Raw genomic sequence first — 23,465 nt, 5'->3', positions numbered from 1 at the left:
TCTGCATCCCAGTCCTACCCACCGAGCTGAGAGGCTTTTTTCCCTGCCCTTCAGGACTGCTGTAGGCACATAATTTAAAGAACATTGATCTGTCAACAGGCTGTATGGGTATGGAGAAGGTAAAGTTTGTCAGTAAAACTTTTTGTTCCCATCAAGTTAGTCTGGGAACAGATACCATCTTCTACTAAGAAAGTCTGTTCTGCCTGTTGTGAAAACCACTAGGCTGCCCAGAGAGGCTGACTGCAGAGAGGGTAGTTAAGCCTCTCCACAGCCTTCACAGCTCCGTGTGGAATGGGAGCTGTTTGCTGTCCTTGTGACTTTGCCTTTTCCCAAATGTGTATGGCTGGACTGGCCTGGCAGGTAGGGAAGTCGAGTCCCCGTGAGGTCAAACGCCTCGCCTGGTCCCTGGCAGAGCTGCGATTAGATGAGTGCAGACCTGTGACCTTCAGTGTCACCCTTGGTCCATCCTTAGGTGCTGTCTCTGGCGTGGGGGGGAATTTGTTTTTCTCTGTCGATAGGAGAGAGGAAAAGCTTTTGGTTTGGTTCAGGAAATGGGGGAAGGTTTCTTCTCTGTGGCTGGTTGCCCTCGTAGTCCCCGTGTGGTTTTGTAAGGGAAAGTGTCAGAGCTGTCTCTGTGGTGGAGCCCCCAGGGAATGTTCTGGGGACGGGCATGAAGCAAACCCCTGGGAAGGAAGGCGGGTGGATGTATGTACCTTCTCTTACGCTCTTGCTTACAGGACATCACCTGGGTCTGCTGAGGCTTCCCGGAGTGCTTGAATACCTGAACTAGAGGCTGTGAGATAGGAGCGTGATTCCCGCAGGCCCTGCCGGGGATCCCAGCTCACGGAGCGGGACTTTGCTGCTGGGATTGCTGGTGCCCGGAGGCAGAGACGTGCCGGAGAGGCTTGAGACAGGGCGGCTGTTGCAGCCAGCACACCGCTCCTCACCGCTGGCAGGGACAGGATGGTCCCGGACGTGGCGCAGTCCTCACGTGTCGTCTTTCCCGACGGCCGATGAATTTCTTCCTGACAGAGGATCTCTTACTTCCCAAGATTTCATCTGCTCCTGCCGTTTATTGCCCACCTGAAATGCTCCCGTCTCCTGCTGGCCTCGTTGTTGTCCTTCGAGGAGCAGCCAGCGGTGCCTCTGCCGCAGTGGGGAGAGGGATGGAGTCGGATGGGGTCAGCGGTTAGCGGCTGACAGCTGCTTCTTGTTTCCACCTGCTCCCCCTGTGCCCTCTGAATGAGATCGGTGCCAGGGTGCACTGGGAAGACTTTTCAGCGTGAGAGGAAGTCACACGCGGGGCACTCAGGTCCCTGTTTTCAGCCTTGGCAGAGAGAGGCTGCTCCAACCAGACCCGCACCCTCCTGAGCTGCTCCTGTAACAGACCTGCCATGGGAAACAGAAGCTCTGCCCCGAGGCTGGCAGCTCCGGGCTGGGTGGGTCTGTCCTGCCGCGCTGAGCCTTGAAGCTCAGAGATGCTTGTGCTGGTGGTCACCGAGAGGCAAACCTGGCTGTTTCTGCACCCGCTGGGGTGCCGAGCTTTTAATTCTTTACCCTCTTTTTTTTATATTACGTGGCTCCTGGCTTTTCTTCTACAGTCCCAGCTGTTTTCAATGGTATCAGTGGCTCCGCAGATTCGTTCTTTCAGGCCGGGCAGTGGGGTGAACTGGACCCTTTCCTGCTGGTGCTCTGCTCGTTCCCGGTAGGATTGCTTTGGTTTGTGCCTTCCCCGGGGCGAGAAGGGACCCGGCTGTGGTGGGTTGATCCCCGCCAGGAAAAGCCCGACCCGGGGATGGAACAGCTGATTTCAGCGGCGGCCTTTGGAGCAGGGACAGAGGTGGTCGGGGCTGTGGGAGAGGAGCCGGGGAGGAGGGGACGTGGGGAACACCAGGAGGAGAGAGAGAAGGAGGCACTGAACGTCTGAGTGTAACCGCTGCAAACGTCAGTTCAACAACAAACTTCATCTGTTTGCTGCAGAGCGGAGCTGGAGCCAAGGGGTGACGTTCCCCAACACCGCGCTGCCCAGACGCTCACGGCCACGGGATTTCTTAAAACAAGGCCATGACTGGGTATTTCCTTGGGGCAGATCCCTCCTGCGCTCCGAGCGGGAGGAGCATCGCGGCTGTGAGCGGGGCAGAGGCTGCGCGGGCAGCGGGGACCCGGCTGCTGTTCAGCCCCTGACGCCGAGGGGCAGAGGAGGAGGCGCAGCCGTTCCCCATCAGGTGCCCCACGCCTGGAGGAGGACGGGGAGAAGGGGCGGCCGGTAGGTTCCGGGGAGACTGTTGGAATCTTGGGGGGAAAAATGGAGAACTGGGGGGCCAGTGGGATCTGGGCGGGGGGTAAGGGGGTTTTGGAGGGACCGGGGTGTGGGGGACAAATGGGGTTTGGAGAGGCCACAGGGGTGATTTGGGGTCGCTGAGGGTCCCAGGGGTACCTGATCCCCCTCCATGTGTCCCTCCTCAGCAGATGCTGCTGCCTCAGGTGGACCCCGAGAGCGTCAGCCCCGACTGCCTCCAGTACCAGTGCTGGGAGGTACTCCAGGTGCGAGTGGGAGGAACTGGGAGGGGGCTGGGGGTCACCAGAAGGGGTTCTGGGCGGGGACTGGAGGGTGCTGGGAGGCAGCTGGGGGCTACTAGGAGGGACCTGGGGGAACTGAGAGGTAACTGGGAGGGAGGCAGTGTGGGCATGGGGTACTGGGAGGTAACTGGGTGGTAACTGGGAGTACTGGGGTGGGCTGGGTGTTACTAGGAGGTAATTAGGAGGCAGCTGAGGGCTACAGGGAGGGAACTCAGGGGCACTGGGATGATCTGGGAGCACTGGGAGAGGACTGGAGACACTGGAAGGTGGTTGGGGACCACTAGGAAGAGCCAGAGCAGTGCTGGGAGAGACTGGGAAGTAACTGGTAGGGAGGTGGTGTAGGTGGGGGTAACTAACTGGGAGCACTGGGATGGGCTGGGGGTCGCTGGTAATTGAATGTGGTGGGGGACTACTGGGAGGTGTCTGGCGGTTAAGGAGAAGGACCGGGAAGTAGCTGGGGGGGAGGTAGGGCAGGTGGGAGTAACTGGGGGTGACTGGGAGCACTGGGCAGGCTCTGTGCGGACCCTGACAGGCGCCCTGGCCACCCGGGTGGTCCTCCAGGCTGTGGGGGTGGGGGACAGCGCTGCCACCGTCACCGGGGCCACCCTCACCTGGGTGCTGTGGGGTGAGGCCCCCAAAGCCCCTTTTCATCCCCAAATCCTCCATGGCCCCAGTGTCCATGTTTCACCATCAAATCCCCCGATTTTACCACAAAATTTCCACATTTGACCCCAAATTTACCATTTTTGACTCCCAAACCTTCCACTTTTGATCCCAGAATTTCCCCGTTTGACACCAAATCAGCCTCAGCACCCCCAAAATTCCTGTTTTTCATCCCATAATCTATCTTGACTCTCAAAATCGCACAGTTTTACCCCAAAATCTGTACCAGCACCCCCAAAAGCCCCCCACTTCTGCTCGAAAATTCTCTATGGGCCCCAGAATCCCCCAGTTTGACCCCAGAATGGTCACCACCTAGCAACTAACCAGTGCCCAGTCAAAACCAGCCCAGCTCCCCAGTACCAGGGAGAGGGTTTTGGTGCTGGGACAAATGGCGACGTGCCAGCTTGGCTCACGGGGGCCGTTTCGTGCCCTGAGGTACCTCGGGAGGGGCAGGATGGGCTAAAGCTTCCCCCCTCCTCCTCCTCCTCCTCCTCCTCCTCCTCCTCTCCGGGCTGGGTGCGGGTGTGGGGTCCTGGGGGCAGCGGCAGAGGCCGGGGGGGACCCTGCTCAGCACACTCAGGGGGGTCCCCTTTGGAAGGACGCTACGGAGTCCCGGCGGCTTGTGGCTCCAGCTTTATTTTAAAAAACCATTATTCCAGGACTTTTTCCAGAGAGTTTGGTCTCTCCGACGCTCAGCAGAGCCAGCAGCACAGCGCCCGCAGGCTCCATCTTGATGTCGGACTCTGCTCTATTGTCAGGACTGAGACGGTCTGGGCTGCCAGGGAACTGATGGAGAGTTCAGCCTCTTTCCTCAAGGGCAGGAGCGCTGCAGGAGAAGGGAGCAGAGCAGCCGTGAGCCCCCAGTGCCCGCAGGGACCCCCCCCAGCCCATGCCAGCCCCATCCATCTCCTTCCCTGCCAGGAGGAGCCGGTGAGACACCCAGAGGGGCTGAGGCTGCTGCTCAGGAATGACCCGTGTGCCCCCGACACCCAAAGGGGCTCAGGACCGGGACAGGCCACGGAGTCATTTTTCCATTTGCCGTACGAGTGGGTCTAGAGTTGTGTGCGGCCTCAACGAGCCCGTGTATTGATCTGAGCATCCCAGCGTGGAGCCTGGACATCATCAGCCTCCTGGCAAGGGGCGGGACAGAGACAGCTGTTCTTTCCCCACAAATTCCCTTCCTTTCTGGGGAGAAAACAAAACTCCTCCCATTTCAAGACCTTACTACAGAGCTATGCTAGCCTCTGTGTTAAGACAGAGACAACTTTGTGAAACTGCTCTTGGAAAAAACCTCCTGAAACTGCTCATCTGCCCCTGGACTGTTTTCCTGGGGCGGGGCCGGGCACGGCAGCACCTGCCCGGGCTCTGTCCCCTACTCACCGTTGCAGATCTCCCACAGCATCTCCCGGCTGAGGATCCTCCGGCGCCGCACAGCAAGCCCTGGGGCACAGAGCTAATGTCAGAGCTCTGCTCCCCCTGGGCAGGGCTGTCCCCCGGCAAGGACAGCGCCCGAGGGCGCTGGGAACCAGCAAGAGCCCAGCGAGCCCACCAGTGGGGACTGGGGCTGGGGGGCCAGAAATGGGTCCCCGGGGACTCACCGATGAACCTGACGGCCGCCTCCCGCACGGTGGCCTGAGGGTCCTTCAGGTAGGGCAGGCTCTGGAGCAGATATTCTTCCACCCTGCTCCTCCTGTGCGTTATCTGAGGGAGCACAAGGGCACGGGGCTGGTACGGACCCTCTGCAGCTGTACGGACCCTCTGCAGCTGTCCGCTCCCTCCCAGTGACTCCCGTCTCCCAGCCGGGAGCCCCGTGGGGCTGGGGGCCAGAGAGAGCCGCAGGCAGAGGGGGCTGGGGGTGCCGAGACCCCTCCGTCCCGCTGCCAGGGCCCAGCTGGGCCGGGCTCTCCTGGAGAAGAGCCCCTGGGGGCTGCGTGCTGGAGGGCAGGGAAGGAGGCTGCAGCTGGAGCAGCGGGGCCGGGGCAGGGCGGCGATGCAGAGCGGCGCAGCCCCCCCCCGGCACGGCTGCAGCCCCCGTCCAGCCCGCCCCGGGGTGTGGGGGGTGTCCTCACCAAGCACTCTCCGATCAGGGGTGTCTGCCCTGTCTCGGCCGCGGAGCTGAGCCTCCTCCAGCCCAGGAACTCTCCACAGGCGCTGAGGGTGTCCCGGGAAGCCTGCGGAGAAGCAGAGGCTGGGCGATGGCACCAGAGCCCGGGGAGGAGAGCTGGCATCCTCCTGCTCTGGGCCTGGCTTTGAGCTGGGGGCACGGGGTGATCCCGGGATTGGATCCCCCTTCATTGCTGGGGCCATGCCGCGCTCTGGGAGCCGGCCCCGGCTGAGCAGGGAACTGTCTGTGCCAGGTTCTCTGGCCCTGCTCGTGCTGGGGCTGCAGGGACCCGTCCTGTGGGCCGGGGGGTCCCCACCTCCCCCTCCAGCTCTGCAGCACTGGGACCAGTGCAGCGGGACCCCGCGGTGACGCACATTCCCACTGTCCCTCACGCCCAGGCCACCCCCGTGGTGTCCGCACGCCCCTCCCCGCGACACCAGTCGCTGTCACTGCACCTTGGCCACGCTCTCCACCTGGTCGCTCGTATGGAAGAAGAGTGGGAGCAGCACACTCTGCACTGTCTCCACCATTTTTTTCTTGTTCCTCTCTGCCGCAGTCTTCACCACGTCTCTGAAGAGGCGGATGGAGAGCTCCCGCACCCGGCTGCACTCCTGGCAGGGAGGAGGACAGAGGGAGCTCAGCACCCTGCCCACGGTGGGGGGGGAGAGGAGCTGCTCCGGGGTCGGATCCTGAACGCAGGAGCCGTCGGCCAGATCTGCAGCTGCGGCTCAACAAGCCCTGGAAGGCCGCAGGAGAGGAGCAGGAAGGGGAAGGGGAAGAGCCCCAAAAGGCTACGCAAGAGGAGTAAGGGGGGACCCCTCCCAAATGCTTCCCGCATGGCCGCACCGAAGGGCAGCCATCTTGCAGCCATCGCCTCTGCTCAGGCTCCCACGGCAGTCTTACATGATCGAAGAGGGGCAGGAGCTTCTCCGCCAGCCTCGGGGAGATGAGGTTGGCTTCCGCCCTCTTCATGTGACCCAGCACGTTGATAAACACCACCAGAGCCTTGCTCGTGACATCAGCGTTGGCACCCGTCAGGGTCTCCAGTATATCCGGCAGCAGCACTGGCAGTTTTCTGGCCTGTACGAAACACACCGTTGCCTTTTTGTGAAGCGGTGAAAGACCCCCCCACCGCCCCAGCCCCCGGCTGCCGATGTGGCTCCCCTTGCCGACCCCCCCACGCACCGTTTCAGGTGTCTTTGACAGCGTGATGAGGGCCGTGAGCACCAGCGAGAGCATCACTGGGTTGGGACGCCTCAGGTACCGCTGGGCTTTGTAGAGGGCAGCAAACCCCTCTGCATCAATGTCAGCGCAGACCAGGAGCTGAAATGGAGACAGCGGTGAGAGACCAGCAGAGCTGCAGGGCTCCCTCCCCGCACCAGCACGGTCCATGGCAAGGGTCTCCTCTCCCCCTGCAGCCACCTCCGAGTCCCCACGTCTCTGACCCAGGACCAGCAACCGCCTCGACTCTGGTTTCTGCCCCTTCCCGGGGTCTCCAGGCTGCGGAGCTGGGCAGGGGGATGCAGGCAGGGGGGAGGGCAGAGCGCTGCCTGTGCCGGGACAGGCTTGGTGGGGCCAGACCAGCGTGGGGTGGGCCCGAGCGTGTGGCACAGGGGTCTGGCTGGTGCTGAGCAGGGGAAGGAGGAGGAGGAGGAGGAGGAGGAAGGGAGATCGCTGGGACTGGGCGTGGGTCACTCACGGCCAAGGGGTAGATGCAGGCGTCCTCCGCGGCAGAGCTGAACACCCTGCGCAGCCGCCAGTCCCGCAGCACGCTGACCAGCTCCGACAAGATGCCCCACAGATCCCAGGGCGTGGAGATCGTCACCTCCCACATGGCCATGGCAGCGCTGCGGAGCCAGAGCCAACTCGGTCAGTCGGGCTGCCTCGGCTCCTCCGGGCCCCGGCCCTGCCCACCCCCTCATTTCGGGGTGCCCGGGGAGGCAGAGGGGGGTGAGGTTCTGTTCCCGTGGGGCAGGGGCTCTGCTGGGGCCGGCTCTGGCTGCAGGGGGAAGCGTGGTGGGATGGAGAGCCCTGCTCCTCGGGGATATCCCGCAGTTTCCCGTGGGTCTGGCAGCCAGAGAGTCTCTGGGCCACTCTGCCCGTGGGGAACGAGCCCTCAAGGCTGTCAGGGCCGGTACCTGTCACACGCTGGAGAGATCCTCAGAAGGCTCCTGACCACCTCCCTGGGGCTCCACCTGGTCAGCACCAGCAGCAGCGAGTGCAGGCTGTTGCGGGCTGGCTCCGTGCGGATGCGCTCCACATTTTTGTGGATGTATCTCAGGATTTCTGGCACCTGGAGGGGACGTGGGTAAGGATGGTGCTGCTGTTCCCACCCCTCCCTGCTGCCTTGAAATGGTTTGGGGGTCCTGAGAGAGCCGGGTTAGGGCAGGAGGGAAGAACAAGGCTTGACACATATTGACACAGGAGGACGGTCCAGCCACGGGGCACTTACATCCGTCAGCCAGGACGCGGGGTCCCTCACGGCCATGTCCACGACATCTCCGCCCTTCTGCCTGTCCTGGACATCGTCTGACGTCAAGGCCTCGATGGCCACAAGGAGAACGTCCATCCTCTGAGAAGGCCGGAGGTATTCGCCAAACACCTACGGGAGGAGGGATGGGGGGAAGACGTGTCACTCTGAGCACGCCGACGGTGCTGCACGTCTGGTGAGCTCAGCCGTCCCTGGGTCCCTGTGCTGCACAAGCCGATGCCACAGACAAGGGTCCCTGCGAGGGGGGAGCTCATTACCATTGTCATGTCGCTGCTGTCAAGAGAAGAAAGCATCCAGGTGCTCTCAGTATCCCATCCTGGTTGGAGCTCTGGATCCTCCTCCAGGAGCGTCTCGCCTACAGGGGAACACGGAAGAGTCGCTAGGACACGCCACCTTCCCAACGAGCCTCCCGGGCGGCGAAGAGCTTTAAATGGCCCCACGCCGAGGAAACGGGGTCCCGGCATCGAGCCCGCCCCGGGGAGCCCTCTACTCACCCATCTGCAGCGGCTGCACCGTGGACACCTCGTGGGGCTCCGGAGGAGAGCTGCTCTCCTGGGGAGCCCCCACCTCCTCCCAGACCACCCTGGGGCTGCTGGGGGGTCTCTCTGCCATGCTCAGAAATGGAGGGAAGTGGCTGAGGGACCGTGGGGGGGTTCGGCTTAAGGGAAACGCCGGGGGCGGTGGGGAAGACGTGGGCTGTGCTCAGGAGTGTCCTCACTGCGCTCCTGCCCTGTCCCTTCCCCGTCTTGTCAGACCCTGCGGGGCTGCGCTGCTCAGATACGGTGCCGGGGGTGACACGGAGTGATGTCACAAAGGGGTCACATTGTGACGCGTCACCCAGGCCGGGTGGGGCAGGGTTCCGCTGCGGGGGGTGGGGACCCAGCTCGCCATTGGCCGACAGCTCCTCTTGGGGTTTCCCCAGGCCCCCATCATGTCCCCTCAGCACCTTCCTGTACCCTCGGGCTCGTCCCAGAGGGTTCTCACACCCCGGCACAGCCCGCGGGCCTTCTGCTTTGGTCCCGACAGAAACACTCCAGACTGGCCCATCCCTGCTTAGTGGTCACCTGAGGCGTTTGCTCGCCCGTGTCCAGTTCTGTCCCACACTCACAGAGTAGCTTTAATCTGCTATGACAGTGTCCTGGTTTCAGCTGGGATAGAGTTAATTTTCTTGAGCTGGGAGGGGCGCAGCCAGAGTGCCAGGCCCAGACTGGCCATTGGAGTGTTCCCCATCCGTGACGTTATGCTCAGGATATACAGCAGGTGTGTTCTCTCCTGCTTCAGTTTTGCAGTGGCAGGATCTCCGTTCTGTCGGGGTCGCTGTCCGGGAGCGGGCTGGGAATCGGGCGGTGGGTGCTGAGCAGTCGCCTTGTGCATCACCCGTTTGTACTTTCTACTCTTGTTATTGTTTTATTTATTACAATCACTAAACTGATGGTTTTTTATTTCAACCTACGAGTTTTCCTTGTGTCCCTCCACTCTCTTCCCCCATCCCCCTATGGGCGGAGGGTGAGCGAGCGGCTCCGTGGTGTTTGGCTCCGACCGAGTTCAAACCACGAGAGTCCTTTTTGGTGCCCAGTGTGGGGCTCGAAGGGTCGAGATAGCGGCAGATCTGGTCAGTGTGTCATAGCCATTGGTTAGAAGCATTCATTATATTGGCTTATCAGTTGCTGGTCGTCATGTCCATCGCTTGGCTCCTTAAAATTGCATCACCTCATTTGCTGTATATAGTCCCCAGATGCTTCTCACCACCCGTGGGAGTCGGGTTAAGATTTTTGTTTTGCTGAACTGTGTAACACTGATTGATGGCACGGTGAAGTTGTCAGTCCTGAGGCTACTTACACCGGTGTTTGAGAATTTGGGGAATTTTGAACAGCCTCGGAATGCTGAGACTAACACTGTCGTCTTACTGCTGGGAGCCAGCGTGTTCCTGCATGGGTTCAGGCTTTGTTCAGGGTTGAGCAACTATCTGAGTATCACCCGGAGATCTACCCCAGGGTCGGAGAGTTCTGAGTGACTGGGGCTGTGGGACAGCACGGGCAAGTGCCCAGGATGGGGGTCCATGGGTCGGTGGTCGCGATCTCCCCCTGCCGGAATTACCTTTTGCTTAAGGACACGGTTTTCTTGGCAGGGACCTGCAAGCTGTTACGGTTACTGCCCTCAGTTCCCATTAATCCTGGACCTTGACAGCTACTTGCATTCTTCTAGTCCTGTGTATGTATTATAAATCAGTTTACAGATCACCTCGTGTTTTGTTGCCTAGGTTCTAACCGTTCCCTTGAAACAATTATGAGCAATCCCTTCGGCCTCGGTACGGGGCTGTACAGGGGATTTTAGAGTAGCAGTCAGTTGCTAGATTGAAAATAGTATAAATGTGAAATCATTTGTACTAAAATATCTCCTAATTCTATACTTATGTGAAAATCAAACGCAATTTAATTTCCGTTGTTAATAAAATCAGTAGCACTAGCACACAGCGATTCAGACACACCCCGTTGTTATTTTTATATCAAGTGCCCCTGGACAGTATTCCAGATGGAAGGCAGGTGCGGGTAATCCTTCCAGAAATACTGGCGGCTCAAAGCAATTGTCCTCCTGTCCCACAGAGCATCCCCAAAGAAGACTGAGCTCCCCAACAGGACTTGCCCGGCTGCAGTCCCTCCCCAGGAAGCCCAAAGAGAAACATGATGCTGTCACGACACTCGGGGACACTGTGGGACAGGGAGAGGACATGGGGACGGCCCCACATGGGGACACTGGGAGAGCTGGTGGCTCCCGACACGTGTCGTGATGATGGGGATGAGCTGGTGGAGACTGGGGACATAGCAGGACATCGGGGGCGGGGGGGTTGGTGGGGCACACAGGGGTGTTTAGAGCAGCCCTGGGTGACATCCCCCAGGGAATCCCAGGGAAGGGGACAGTGTGGGGGGGACGGTGTCCCCCAGACTCACGTATTTCCAGGGAGAGGGGGGCGTTGTCCACCAGAGCCTTCACCATCCCCATGAGGGAGATGAGCAGCACCAGATTGTTCTGCACCCTGTTGACATGGACGTGGGGGAAAGGGAGACCCCAAAAAGCGTGGGGGGGTGATACAAGGGCCACCCCGCTTTTGAGGACACACCTGTGTCACCCGACGTGTTGGGGACACCCATGGCACTCACCCCCTCTGAGATGAAGGTGCTGAAATGTAGAAGAATCTAGTAGAGACCGGGGTGGCAGCGATGCTCTGGACAGCTTGATGGGGGTGGATACGTGGGGATGTCACCCCAAGGGACAAGGGGACACCCCAAGTGATGTGGCAGGGGGGTGGGGACACGGTGGGGGCGCAACAGGGACCCCTAAATACGATACTGAAGGTGGGAGGAGAGAGGGAGGCCACCAACCCAAGAGGTCAGTGTTGACTTGGGGACACCAGTACATCCCCAAAAAATGTCGTTGGGGACCCCCTGAGATTTCGGGGACACGGGGGGGACACTGATGGCACGTTGGGCCTGGCAGGAGCCCACGCAGGCCTCGGGGATCTCCTTGCAGCAGAGCTGCTGTTCCACCCAGAGCTCGTAGGCGCGGTGGGGTTTGAAGCTCAGCGGGGTCCCCTCCAGCAAGGGCCCCTCCTTCTCCTGCCCTGGGGGCACCGAAAGGGGGGACACGGTCACCAGGGGTGCGGGGAGCCCCCCAAAATCTCAACAGATATCCCAGCTGCCCCTGGAGCTCCCCAAGTGCCTGCAGACAAAGGAGTTTCAGGGTGCACTTTGGGGCTTTTAGACAAAAAGTTTGGGGATGAAATAGAAGGATTTGGGGCATGGCAGGGATTTTGGGTTGAAATTGAGATATTTAGGAGTTTGGGGTGAAATTGCGGGATTTGGGGCATGGTGAGGTTTGTGGTGAAAAGGAGCGATTTTGCATATGGGAGATTTGGGGTGAAAAAGGGGGATTTGTGGTACAGGGAGGTTTGGGGCTGAAAAGGAGGGATTTTGCATACAGGGATGTTTTGGGGTCAAACTGGCTGATTTGGGGATGAAACTGGAGAAAATTTTGGGATCCGACTGTGGGATTCTGGTGGTCCAAGAGAGATTTTGGGATTACTGAAGGAGATTTGGCAGTGAAACTAAACCTCTTTGAGGTAGAATGAGGGGATTCTGGAGTCCAAGGAGGATTTTGGGGTGAAACTAGGATCCTGGCTTTGGGGGTGCGGAGAAGATTTTGTGGTGAAGCTGGAGGATTTTAAGATTCAAGATGGATTTGGGGCGAAAAATAGAATTTCTGGGGTGCTGAGGCTGATTTGGAAGACAAGATAATTTGGGGGGGCAAAATATGAGCTTTGGGGATCAAAATGCGGTTTGGGGGTCAAACAGGGGAATTCTGTGGTGAAAGTGGGCATTCGGGGGTCAAACATGGATCTGGGGACCAAGGGCGATTCCGGGGGTGATTCCCAGGAATCCCAAGTCCCCCCTGCAGCCCACCCAAACCCCATTTGCCAAGCCCAGGTCCCTGAAAAACACCCTCAGCCCCCCGACACCCCCCCTCATTAGTGCCCCCCAGACCCTGTTGGCTCCCCAGATCTCCATTTTACCCCCAAGACCCCAGATATCTCCACAGGACCCTACCAGCCCACCCCAGGACCCCCCTACGCCCCGTTACCCCCCAGGAGAGCCCCAGGACCCCAATATCCCCACAAGATCCACCCAGGACCCCAGTAACCCCCTTCTGGACCCTTCCTGCACCCCATTACTGTCCCCCAGGGCCCCAATATCTCCCCCAGAAACTGCCCCCAGGAGCCCATTCCACTGCCCCCAGGGCCCCAATAACCCCCTCAACTCCCACAGAACCCCGATACCCCCCCCCCCCGATAACCCCCCCGGGTCCCCAGTCCCCCCTCACGGCACAGGCAGGAGTGTGGGCAGGGGCTGGGGGGACACAACGTGCTGGAGCCCCCCGGGGTCCCCTGGCCCCACAGGGCCTACTGCCTGCGACACTCTGCCAGGGCTCCGTGGGCTCCCCTGAGGGATGTTCCTGCAGAGATTCGGGTCACCCAGGCAGTGGGAATTCCTCCTCTCAAAACACTCCTGTGTGCTGGTGGTGACGGAATGTTTCTCCCGCCAAGGGGGCACCAGCCCCGGCAGCCCCAGCACTAGTGGTGGTGGCTCCGGCCCAGCAGTGGGTGAGCCAGGGGCTGGGCCCATTTCCCGGGGGGGGAGTGGGATCGCTGGGGAGGGGGAAAGCTTTGCTCTAAAAATCCAAACTGGTCCTGAACGTTTTTTCAGAAAGAGGTTTGTGGTCACAGTTGGGGCTGTCCAGGCGTTCTGATGTGTGACCGTGCTTGTGCTTTTCCCTTGAACTCGGGGGGTTTTGCTCTCTGTAGGGGTCTGTGGTGTCTGCGGGGTTTACCTGTCAGGTTACCCCAGGGAAAGGGAACTTAGCCCTTTATTTTTACTTCAAGTGCCCAAGAAGTGCCACATTCAATATTCTCCGCTCGCCGTGTCTGATTTGCTGTGGGGGGGTTCAGTCTGATGAATCACCTGGGAGCGGTGCTTCGGAGGGTGCCGGTCACCAGAGCCGAGAGGTGCTGCTCAGAAAGCGGCGTTAAGCCCGAGGGCCAGAGCTGGCCCAGGGGGGCTCTTGCCCTCCGGCTGGGGGACAGTGTTTCCCAGCTGGGCGGTGCTGGGAGAGATGGGGGGTGAGCAGGGCTGTGCTGGAGCCCAGCCCCTCTGCAGAGCCCGGCTGCTCCTCTGCCTTTCTGGACAAAGGTCAGTGTCTGTGCAGAGCTGCTAATTCGCACCTTTGCCAAAAGAGAAATCCTGTTTTTTTCGAGTTGGAACGACCTGCTCTGCTTTCAGAAGGAATCTCTTGACCTCTGCAGGCAGAGCAGAAATCTCACGCCATTAAGGTACAAGAAGTAACTGAAAAGTAATTAAAGGACAATGTCTGTGTGCTGGGATGCTGGGAGTGCCTCTGGGTGGGAAATCCGGCAGCAGCCCTTGCGCTGAGGCTGCCAACAGCCGGCACAGCTGCTGCCGGGGGGGCCCCGCTTCAGCCTCCCCCAGCAGCCTCTCCTTCATCTGCACCTCTCTGCTCGGCACCAGCTCTGCAGAAAACAGTCGCTTTTCCCTGCGCGTGGCTGTGGATTGCTGTGAACGTGATGTAACCGGTTGGCACCGTGCTTCTCGGCAAGCTTGTCCTGCCCGATGTGCTGTCAGGCTGCAGGTCGTCCCCTGGTTCCCAGGTGAGTGTTGGGGCTTCTCCTGGGGTCTCCTGGGCATCTTCTTACATGTTGACCAAATGCCCATGTGAAAGTAGACTTAATCCTCACAATAACTGATAAGGAAGAATTAATCAAGACCTAAAGAAACCCAGGCTCCTGTCCAGAACAGCTGTGTAGATCATCTTGCCTGTTTTTCCTTCCTGTCACCTTCCAGCTCCTGTTGAGCTCTGCTCGGCCCTGCACCTCTGCTTGTTCTCCTCCCCACTGGATGGAGCCAGGCAGACCGGCCTGCTCCTCCTCCTTTTCCCTGGTGTTCTCCCTGTGGCATCTGTTTTCTGTAACGGCCTGGTCTTTGTGCAAGCCCATTTCAAAACTGCTCTGGCAGGTTCCCCGTTCAGGAGGTGCCTGTGGCTGCAGGGATGCCGTGTGGAGCAGGTGGGACAGGGCTGGTGTCTGCTCCGGGTGGGTCGGGGTTTGCACCCTCGGGTGCTGCGCAGAGGCCGGGTGCAGCCGGCGTGTGCCCTGTGCCGGGGAGCTGGCCGGGGGTGTCAGGGGCGCGGAGAGGTCTGACGGCACCTTCCTGGGCGCTGGCTGGGCCGGGCCGGGGAGGGCTTGGGCTTTGTGTGTGGTGGTCGGGGGAGGCGATGCAGCAGGTGGAGCCGGCTCGTCTCTGATCGACCTTTTGAGGCAATTCCTGTTGTGGATTTCGGTTGTAGGACAGTTAACTGAAACCTTGTTTTATAAGTTATTGCTGGTCAATATGAGCAGTGCAACCCCTCGGAATGGCAGTACTCAGAGGTGGCTGCATCCGCATCCAGGGGATGCTCCTCTGCCCTTAGAACTTATGGAAGGAAGCTTGCAGGGGTCAGTAGTGCTGCTGCTGAGGGGACTGGGTTTTCCAGAGCTGGGGAGCAGATTCTTACCCTGGCCGTGCTGCGTCTGCACTGTGAAAGCCTGTGCACAGCACTGCCTTGCTGCCTGGGCCTTCAGTTTCAGAGCTCTGCTGTCAGGTATTTACTACCCCGCTCTGGTTACTGTTGTCATGGTCCTGTTTTCCTTCATCCTTCACTGGCCGTGGTGAGCAGCAGGCATCTGAAGGTGGTGATGAGAATGGGATGGATCAGGAGAGGCAGCAGGACCACTGGCCGTGAAAGAGTTGTCAGGTGTTCAGTGTCACAGGAGAAGCAGCTGAGAGGTTTCAGAATGGTGATTTGTTTGAAGAGGGGTCACACACGGTCACAGGACATCCTGAAGTTTCATGTTGTGTTACAGAGAGGTACTCCAGTCTAAACTTCAGGCAAGTAGCAGCTATTTCTTGGTATATTCAAATCACTTGGAAGTTCCTTTGCTCCTTCTGTTGTTACCAGGTGTTGAATTGGCAGCTGACCGCCCCAGAGCTCTCGCTTCTGTCTCGCCATCTCCCCCATGACAGCCGCTGCTCCTGTGTGGCTCGGCTGTGTGCGTTGCCGAAGGGCCTGCACACATTCCTCTCTATCCCATTGTTTGCCACGGGAGAAATGGAATTGGGAACAGTCGCACTTTGGGGATTCCATCCTGGGCAGGCAATGGGATGTGCCTGAAACTGTAGTTTGGCTGTATGGGGAATTGTGGCCGAACCAGAGCGTAGGGTTGGGGAGCCAAAACGTTCCAGCAGCAATGGAGAGAGAAGTAAGCAAAGGTTCCAGCTGCCAGCCTGCACACACTGGCTGTGCCTGTCCTCGAATGCCGGGCTGCAGCGCCCCGGGCTGCAGAGGTTATTGTGTAGAAAAGCCCTTGGTGACTGGAATAATTCTCTTGGAAAAAGTCTGCGTGTGGGCAGCGGAACGGGATCTTTACCCTGTGACACAGCGGTACCTCTCGGGCAAAGCTCAGCAGTAAGTGGTTTTTTTGATGAATGTTAATTTTCATTCTGATTTCATACTGTCTGAACTGTTTTGTCAAATCCTGACTGTTCTCCCCAGCTGTCCACCACCCACTCTCCTGTTTTGATGGCTCTTGTCACAGACAGCCTGGTAAAAAGATCTTGGTTATTTTGCCTTTCCTTTTTTTCCCCTTTGAGAAGTCCCGAGAACTTTTTGGAGCTGTCGTGACTCTGCTCCCCTGTGCTCCCCGGGCAGCAGTGTGGCAGTGAGAGCTGCCCCCCGGGAGGAGGTGTGCTCTGCTGGCTGTTCAGGAGGTGGCAGCGCTGGGCTCCGTGCTCATCTCCAAAGGTTCCCTGTTCTCCCCGGGCAGTGGATTTGAGTGTTCTGCCATTCCGAGAACAGGAACATCTGTGCAGATACAAACCCTGGAGTTCCTGGATTGGGTTCGTAGAGCCCTGATGCTTTTAATCTCCTTTGGAAGCTGCATTGCCCCACATTTTCTCTCTGCCCTCTCCTTTGTCTCAGAGCTGGCCTTCTTCCCCAGGCTTTGCCTCGTCCCCTGGCAGACTCGAGCTCTCCAGTGCCTGCAGGCCCAGCGGCTGTTGGGGGATCTGAGCTGGGCAGAGGCAGCAGGGCCTGATCTCTGAAGGAAGCGGATGTGGTGGCCTGACTCTGATCTTGCTGAAGCTGCTTTTGTCACCCTTTCCGAAAACCAGCCGAGGGCTGAATCAGAGCTGGCGGTTTGCTGAAGGTACCAAGGAACAGGGGGTTTAGAAGCCCGTGCCTAATCCCGTGGACAACCTTAATGCTGATTCTTTGAGAACTTGTCAGAGGTATTTTATTGTGGGTTTTGTGTAAGGTGCTGTAAAGCAATCCCATGCAGCTGGAAGGCAGAGGCAAGACTGTTTCAGGGCTTTGGAGATCTCTACTCCTGGGACAGCTGCTGCAGTGTTGGGTTTCATTTTCCTTTATAAAACTGAACAAAAATATTCCTTCCATTTCCTTTTCCCTGAGGAGGGAGATTCCTGGAAGTCTCCAGATAGAGTTAAGGGTTGTCTTCGTCTTTTTTCCCGGAGCTGGGCTGAGTGCATCTCCCAGAAGGCCGGGGTTTGGAAGGCTGGGAGCGCTGAGCCGCCCAGCCCGAGAGGACTCCTGACAGCAGGGCTGGGCTGCAGACGTGGCTGCAGGTGCTGCGGGGAGATGCTGGGTGTCTGGGGGGCTGACCCGGCTGCTTTGGTGGTTTGAGGGCGCTGCACTCTCTGCGCCCGCTGCTCAGAAGGTGTTTTCTGTCGGCAGGGCTGGCGGCCCATCGCTCTGTTCTCAGAGGTGAGCGCACAGGAGTCCCTCGCTGGGGCCTGGCTGCAGAGAGCTCTGTGGTACCTTGACAGTGTTGGGCCTTTCCCAGACAAAGCCCAAAGCTGCCAGCTGGCGCTGTTTAACACTCTCCTCTGTAAGAGCCTTCCAGCGGGGATGCCTCTCAACTCTGGCTTTCCCTTCAAAGAACTGTTACCAAAAGCTGCCGTCTCTTTGTCACTTGGCAGATGCCAGCAACGAATCTCTACTTTCGTTGCTTTGGGCTTTTACGTGTTGCCTTAATTAGGACGTGTGCTTTTCTGGGCCGGGCTGGTGGGCAGCTCTCTGGTGGCCAAATCCAGGACAAAAACAAGAGGGTTTACTGTATTACCTCTTGTACTTGAAGGAACAATCCTTGTGTCTTTGGTGGTGTCTTTTGGGAGGGGGATACCAGGCCTCCAAATCCAGCAGTTTACGTCAGTTTATTCTTTGTTCTGTTTCTGGTTTGCTTCGGGCCCTTAATCTGCAGCAGCAGGTTGGGGCTGCTGATGCACAAGGGTTCAGGGCAGGGGTACCTGTTCCTCCAGGACAGGATCTGCTGATTCAGCTCAGTATTTTAAGCAAGATGGAGCCAAATAAATCTTCCTTCTAGCAAGAGCTGGTAGCCAGGATGGATGAGCAGTTCATTCACAGTTACTTAAACACCGAAGGAAGTTTGATTTGTGCATTTAAAATTGCTTTCTTAACCAGTGTTTAGCATCTTGGGTTTCAAGGGTTAAAATAGCCCTGGCAACTTGGATCAGTGAATGGGGATTCAAAAGTGCTCTAGATGAAGCAGGCAGATGTGTTAAACTGCATTTAGCTGACGCCCTGGCTGTCACTAGTGCAGCCAACCCTTGTGCTGAAGACACCTGGGGCTCGTCTGCTGTTCGTAGGGGAGGTTTCGGGCCCTTTCTCAGAGATGTCCCCGCTCTGTCAGGGACGGCTTTACTGACCAGAGGGCAGGAGGCACTTTGGGAGTGGCCCCTTCGGATGGAGGCTGGAGAGCTCTGCTCTTCTGGCCTGGCCGTCAGGCCGTGGCTTTCACAGTGCTCCCGTCTCTCAGCTCAGCTCTGCTTTCTGTCCTTAGGACACAGCTTTGATTTGCCAGGGCTGAGTCCATCAAGACGTCCCTACTGCCCACCTGCACGAGACACCCCCGTCAAGCAAGGGACGGGACAACCTCACACATACAGAAAGCGAAACCTCCCGCTAATTACTGCATGGGAATGAGCCGGCAGAGCTTTTTGTCCGGACGGCGCCCGTGCTGCTGTCAGCTTCAGGAGCCCGGTGCTTCCCGCACGGCATCTTCCTCCCCGTTCCCCCTGCCCTGGGCAGACCTCTGCCTCAGGTCTGGCCCTGCTGTTTCATGAGCGGTGCCCTCTGGGCACGGTTATCGAGTGTTAGGACAGACTGTGGGTGCTGCGCCGTGTTACACGGCGGTGGTTGTGTCAGTCAGACGTGGACGAGTCCCAAGTGCAGATGTGCGGTGACAAGTGCCCGTTATCTGGCCCTGACTCCAGGAGAACCGAAGCCCTTCAGCCTTCTCGCTCTGGGTGGAGATGAGGGATGGGGAGCAGCTGCAGACTGCCAAGGGGGCAGCGACAGGAGGATCCTTTGCTCTGCTCCCCGCATTAAACTGCTCTGCTGGCAAGCAGCAGCTCTGGTTTCCCCTGATTTTTGCACTGACTGCTTGTGGTGTCTGATCTGCTGCGCTGTTCTAAGCAGTCTCCCTGCGAGCAAGAGACTTGGGAGTGGTTGAGCTGAGATTTCCAGGTTCCTGATCAGAGGAAAGGCTGTTCCCGGCAAATTGGAGTTGGGTTCCTGATTGCATCCTGGTAGCAAAGATTATTCAACCAGTAGAAAAAAAAAAAAACAAAAAAAAAACCCACAACCATAAAACCCCACAAACCAGAACTGCTGTTTATTGAGTGCTTGGCACATCGTAGCTGAGCAAATCCTGGCGCTCAGTACGGGTTACAGCTCTGCTTTTCTGAGCCCATGAGCTGGGCTCACTCACAGCTGCCCTGACTGTCAGCAATGCTACCTGCCTCCTGACTTTTACTGCCCCGTGGGGTTTGGGGGCTTCGGGAACCCTTTTCCTCTTTCCATCAGCCCATTTCCCACATGCTCTACTCTCAGGTTGTTTGGGACTCTGGCCTCTCTCCAGTGTTTTCTGGCTGAAGCCCTTTGGTTTGCACCAGCCCCTGTCTGTCTGGATGTCCATCTCGGACTCGCTCTGTCTGTCCTCAGCTGACAGACCAGGACGTGGGACAGGCATCGGTGCTTCCCAGGTAACCCCCTGCTCCCCCTGCAGGGAGCGCCGGGGGCGTTGGGGACCAGACCTTCCCATTCCTATAGCGCAGGGACCCTGACCGAGCCTGGGACGTGCCCTTTCTGTGTTACTGCCCCAACCGTCACCTTGCGTTTTTCCAGGGAAGGGAAGCACAAAGAGATGTCGCACCAAAGAAACTAAACTCTTCCTCCTGACTTTGTGAGGAGAGGCAGTTCAGCCAGGATCACTGACATGCTGACCTCTCCCCTTCTGGCTGGCACAAGCCTGGCAGCCTGTGTCTCCAAGGGCTTCTTACTGAAAAGGCCCCGGGGCGGACGCTGGCACTTCGGAGTCCCTTATCTGCTCGGAGCAGACCGAGTCTGCACCCCTTTGCTGCAGTCGCCCCTATGTAAAGGCAAGGGGTACCTGTTCACCTTGCAGCAGCAGCAGGGCTGAATGAAGTGCCCTTTCAAAGATCGCTGTAGCTGTGGGGCTTTGGGGTGCGCGGGCCACGCTCACTGCCCGTGGGCAGTGTTGCCCCAGGGATGAGCCTGGCACCGCCATCACCTGCCTCCCCACCCCGAGGAGCACGGAGCTGCCAGTGTGGACGGTGGTGAAGCTTTCTTGAACCCATGTGCTGGGTGCAACCAGCTTTCTCAGAGCAAGGTGCAGAGGCTTGTGGTGGGAGGGTGTTGGATAACCCAGCCCACACTGCGTCTCCTGCTGCTAGTTCCTTAAAACAGTGGCACCTCACGGTTCTTTTCCCAGCTCCGTGTTGTTCTCAGTTTTGAGAGCCCTGGTGGTTCTTCCACCGTAAGGCTCAGCTTGTTTGACATGTTGTATCCGGGGATTCCTGGTGCTGGTGGAGTGCAGGAGACCAGGCAGAAGAGGTTGGTATCTTACTCGATGTGCAGGGCCAAAGATAAAGGCTGCTGAAAAAGGCTGCTTGTATTCCCATGGGGTGGTTGGTCCGTTGCACATCTTCTGGCAGTGGCGTGCACAAGGCAGATGACCTCGGTGCCTTTCTGCTGTCCGCTGCCCTCCGTCTGTGCTGTGAAGCAGCTGGCCTTTTGGTCTCGGACAGTAGTTCAGCAGCTGGTTGCTTACAAACAAAAAAGCAGGAGCCGAGGACTTTGAAGGCACGTGCTGAGGTTCACTTCCAGAACAAAGGCTGCAGGGTCCCAACACACGGGATCTCTTGGAGCCTGTGCTGTAGCTGAGGACAAACATCTGATGGCTTTAAAGGCAGGTAAAGCCTCATTGTGATCCAGAGAGGTGGGGGAGTCTCCACCCTGGGAGATACTTAACACTGCTGGACACATCCCTGCACAATCTGTTTCACTTTTGAAATTGTCTGCTTTGTGCAGAGGGGTGGGACCATCCTGCTGATGACCCAGGCAGTCTGCTTTCTGAGTGAAAGGAAGAGAGTAAAGCGTTATAAACCATGGAGAAATCCCAGATGTACCTTTAATGAGATATCATTTGTAAAAGAAGTTCCCAAGCTGGTGAGACCAGACAGGGGGGGAAAAAATAGTTTCTGAACAGTTTTGGAAACCTCTGTCTTCTAGTCGTAGGAAAATTAAATGGAAGCCATTTTCGGTGCTCAGCCCAACGAGGTATTGTGAACCTGTCTGGGAGAAATTAGCATCCAGTTCCTGATGAAAAAGGTGGGAGCAGCAGCCAGGGAGGGTTAACAGAAGGTATATGCCTCGAGGCCGTGCTAAAGAGAAGCCCTAGTTATTTGTTTCTGAGTCAGAAGTTCAGCTGATGGATGCCTCTGGCAGGTCCTGGGGCCGTGCTCTGTTTTTCCTTAGACACAGAGGATGCTGAGGGCTGAAGGCCCCAGGTGGATGCTCGGTGCCCTTCCCTTCCCCGCTTCAGGGTTTTGGGTGGGTGGCCAAGGGCGGAGGCAGGCAGCTGTAACCTGGCTGCAGATGTGCCGGGCATCGACGCCCACAGCGAATGGGGAGTGTGACACCCCGTGTCTTCCGTGGGACAGGACCCTGCTTGTAGGCAGTTGCTGGAGAGAAGCTGGTGCATAATACTTAGACCTTAATTCTCCTGTGCAATACCATCTGCATCCCAGTCCCACCCACCGAGCTGAGAGGCTTTTTTCCCTGCCCTTCAGGACTGCTGTAGGCACATAATTTAAAGAACATTGATCTGTCAACAGGCTGTATGGGTATGGAGAAGGTAAAGTTTGTCAGTAAAACTTTTTGTTCCCATCAAGTTAGTCTGGGAACAGATACCATCTTCTACTAAGAAAGTCTGTTCTGCCTGTTGTGAAAACCACTAGGCTGCCCAGAGAGGCTGACTGCAGAGAGGGTAGTTAAGCCTCTCCACAGCCTTCACAGCTCCGTGTGGAATGGGAGCTGTTTGCTGTCCTTGTGACTTTGCCTTTTCCCAAATGTGTATGGCTGGACTGGCCTGGCAGGTAGGGAAGTCGAGTCCCCGTGAGGTCAAACGCCTCGCCTGGTCCCTGGCAGAGCTGCGATTAGATGAGTGCAGACCTGTGACCTTCAGTGTCACCCTTGGTCCATCCTTAGGTGCTGTCTCTGGCGTGGGGGGGAATTTGTTTTTCTCTGTCGATAGGAGAGAGGAAAAGCTTTTGGTTTGGTTCAGGAAATGGGGGAAGGTTTCTTCTCTGTGGCTGGTTGCCCTCGTAGTCCCCGTGTGGTTTTGTAAGGGAAAGTGTCAGAGCTGTCTCTGTGGTGGAGCCCCCAGGGAATGTTCTGGGGACGGGCATGAAGCAAACCCCTGGGAAGGAAGGCGGGTGGATGTATGTACCTTCTCTTACGCTCTTGCTTACAGGACATCACCTGGGTCTGCTGAGGCTTCCCGGAGTGCTTGAATACCTGAACTAGAGGCTGTGAGATAGGAGCGTGATTCCCGCAGGCCCTGCCGGGGATCCCAGCTCACGGAGCGGGAGTTTGCTGCTGGGATTGCTGGTGCCCGGAGGCAGAGACGTGCCGGAGAGGCTTGAGACAGGGCGGCTGTTGCAGCCAGCACACCGCTCCTCACCGCTGGCAGGGACAGGATGGTCCCGGACGTGGCGCAGTCCTCACGTGTCGTCTTTCCCGACGGCCGATGAATTTCTTCCTGACAGAGGATCTCTTACTTCCCAAGATTTCATCTGCTCCTGCCGTTTATTGCCCACCTGAAATGCTCCCGTCTCCTGCTGGCCTCGTTGTTGTCCTTCGAGGAGCAGCCAGCGGTGCCTCTGCCGCAGTGGGGAGAGGGATGGAGTCGGATGGGGTCAGCGGTTAGCGGCTGACAGCTGCTTCTTGTTTCCACCTGCTCCCCCTGTGCCCTCTGAATGAGATCGGTGCCAGGGTGCACTGGGAAGACTTTTCAGCGTGAGAGGAAGTCACACGCGGGGCACTCAGGTCCCTGTTTTCAGCCTTGGCAGAGAGAGGCTGCTCCAACCAGACCCGCACCCTCCTGAGCTGCTCCTGTAACAGACCTGCCATGGGAAACAGAAGCTCTGCCCCGAGGCTGGCAGCTCCGGGCTGGGTGGGTCTGTCCTGCCGCGCTGAGCCTTGAAGCTCAGAGATGCTTGTGCTGGTGGTCACCGAGAGGCAAACCTGGCTGTTTCTGCACCCGCTGGGGTGCCGAGCTTTTAATTCTTTACCCTCTTTTTTTTATATTACGTGGCTCCTGGCTTTTCTTCTACAGTCCCAGCTGTTTTCAATGGTATCAGTGGCTCCGCAGATTCGTTCTTTCAGGCCGGGCAGTGGGGTGAATTGGACCCTTTCCTGCTGGTGCTCTGCTCGTTCCCGGTAGGATTGCTTTGGTTTGTGCCTTCCCCGGGGCGAGAAGGGACCCGGCTGTGGTGGGTTGATCCCCGCCAGGAAAAGCCCGACCCGGGGATGGAACAGCTGATTTCAGCGGCGGCCTTTGGAGCAGGGACAGAGGTGGTCGGGGCTGTGGGAGAGGAGCCGGGGAGGAGGGGACGTGGGGAA

General features: G+C 58.2%; 1 long non-coding RNA gene across 1 annotated transcript; it reads left to right on the top strand.

Annotated features, from left to right (window-relative positions):
• Positions 1 to 1,929: 1,929 nt before the first annotated feature.
• On the top strand, positions 1,930 to 4,960 carry LOC141974253 (uncharacterized). The gene is made up of 3 exons (XR_012635702.1): positions 1,930 to 2,266; positions 2,467 to 2,544; positions 3,903 to 4,960. It is a non-coding gene; the product is annotated as an uncharacterized LOC141974253 (long non-coding RNA).
• The last annotated feature ends 18,505 nt before the right edge of the window (positions 4,961 to 23,465 follow it).

The sequence above is a fragment of the Athene noctua genome, unplaced genomic scaffold, assembly GCF_965140245.1.
Source record: "Athene noctua unplaced genomic scaffold, bAthNoc1.hap1.1 HAP1_HAP1_scaffold_36, whole genome shotgun sequence".
NCBI classification, from domain to species: Eukaryota; Metazoa; Chordata; class Aves; order Strigiformes; family Strigidae; genus Athene; species Athene noctua.
This window is presented reverse-complemented; position numbering and strand designations above follow the sequence as displayed.